The following is a 2612-nucleotide window of genomic DNA, read 5'->3' as shown; positions in this document are numbered from 1 at the left end:
CTGTCAGCTCGAGCACATGATCAAACAGTCTTGCGAGTAAATTTCGAAGCCACACTGCTTTACAACTCGACAAGCTAGCTACAATATATTTTGTCTTTGCAATGCTAAGTGAAACAAATGTTTGCTTCTTTCTAATCCACGATATCATAGCAGAGCCCAAACTAAAGCAACCTTCGGATGTACTCATTCCATCTTCAACACTCCTTTTCGAATCTGCATTTGTATAGCCCTACAATTGTATATGACCATTTGAGACAAATATCAAACCATAACTAATTTTTCCATGACCAACTGTACCATGTTGGTATTCCATCTCATGTGAGAAACATGCCTTAGCTCATAAAACAAATCAACTTCATTTCACTAGGTCTATAGATGCTTTCCTCTTACCTTGAATGGGTGCTCCCTCTCACACTGAAACATATCCTGGTGTGGTAATTCTAGCTGCTCCATTAGCCATTATTGCCTTCCATCATATCAGATATCTATTCTAACAATGTCAATGACATTCTGTCATCTCGAACTCAGATATCTACTCCCTGTGAAGCTAAAACAAGACTCTCTAATTTCTCCCTTTGTTACGGAATCAATTATTTATGTCATAGTTGTTCCCTCTGACACTTGAGTCTTTATTCTTACGTAAGAGACAAATCATACATGATCATCTTTGTTCCATTAACCCAAGATACGAATCCCAATGAGTCTTCTTGTGATTGTACAAAGTCTTCTTTAATCATGAGACTTCTCCTCATGTTCTTCAAATAATATGAGGTAGTTCTATGTACACTACTTCCTCTTTATTCAGGAAAACAATCTTTGCATCAACCTGGTGAAAATTTCAAAGCAAATATAACAGTTCTAACAAAAGTGTACCTCTCACCTTGGAGCAAATGTCTTGTCACGATCCTCTCCCTCTTTATGGGAGAAACTTCTATTATTAATTCTCGCTTTGTATTTGTCTATATTATCTACTGTTTCATGCCATATCTTGAAGATCTGTTTGGAAGTTACCACTGACTTCCCTTCGGCACAATCTACGTATACTTCAAACTTGTTGATTTTCCTCTCCCACTGATCTCAGATCTCATCTAGTTCACTATCTCTCAACACAAACCATGATTCTGGAAAGTCCTCTTGTCACATGCTTTGCTTCATTCTTCCACTTCTTCCATATACCGACAAAGTCTTGGTAACCTTCAAAATGTGCTTGCGATCCTCACTAGGATGCCATGGAGGAAAAATTACAACCAAGCAAAGAATACAAATACAAGAAAATAACTACTAACAGTAAAAATAATAATCGAAGAAGAGAGATATAGGCTACTTATCTTTTGATTATTTTACAAAAATGTTAACTCCCTCTTGATCTTAGCCTTCTTGCATTCGGTTTGCAATTTTATCATCCTCGTCCTCATTGTGATTTCATTCCCTTCTTACTAGGGTTAGGGTTTCTTCATTTATTAGAAATGTTTATCTAGGTTCAATCCTAAGATTTTATCCATAAACCCCAAGGCTTTCTTATCCAAGCCTTGTTTCTTTCTAGGGTTTACAAACCCTATATATTAATTGTTCAAAACCCTAGAATCACAATGTCCTTGATACATCATTAATCAATAAAGGATTTCTAATGATGATCTTTGGTCACTCCAAACTAAGTAACTTTGATTTCTCAAAGTCATTGTAACAACAACAACATTTAGTCCTTAAAGACTTGGTATTTCTTTCAATGTGCAAAGAATATCATTTTGGTCTTGGCATTATATTCAACACCCAAATCATTCATATCAATAGATGTAATATCTTTCCTTGCAACAACAGGTTCAATGAAACACTTCAAATCAATATGTATTTAGTCATTTATATTTGCAAATGAATTTGTTAGGAGAGTCTTTGATCTTCTAAGCTTGAAGAGTGAATCAACCTCTTATGCATTTTGAATGCCGCTTTTGAGCACAAGATATTTAAGTCAAACAAATGACATCTTCAGATTTAGCAAGATTCTCAAATGGGTAAGTAATTTGAATTCTTTTCCTATGATATTTTCAATGACCTTACTTAAATCCCTCTATTTCCAACAACATGATATAGTATATCATGATCCTTAAAGGACAACTTGGCATCTTCCAGGCCTTTTCTTAATAGTGCAAGGTTCAATCAAGCTTGTACTTTCAAAGTAATGTCCTTATCCTGAACATAACATCTTTCAAAGAAACACACATGTTTGTTATTCTAATTTTCAACATATGTGTAGAGGTTACATGTTTTCTTTATGTGGCTCTATCATGCTTTAAGCGATAATCCGAATTAGACGTTTCCATAACCTTTTTCCATATTAATTTGTCAATGAATGAACTCCTTCAATCTTACATTTCCTTAAAGAAATCTTCAAGGACATCTTTTCTTTGTAGACTCGTAGCTTTGTTGATCCCTGACATCTCAGTCCTCATACTCATCTTTGAGCATCACTGTAATATGCTTACAACAAAGTTCTTTAGACAATGTTGTATCTTGGTCCAATAATGAGAAGTGCTCATGGAGCCCATAAAACATTTCAAATTGATACATTAGTCCAAATACTTTCCACAACACAAAGATTAGAAGTAGACTTTAAG

Source organism: Pinus tabuliformis, chromosome X (assembly GCF_031772625.1).
Source record: "Pinus tabuliformis cultivar Carrire ecotype Pingquan chromosome X, CPIR1, whole genome shotgun sequence".
NCBI lineage: Eukaryota > Viridiplantae > Streptophyta > Pinopsida > Pinales > Pinaceae > Pinus > Pinus tabuliformis.
Note: the sequence above shows the minus strand (reverse complement) of the source record.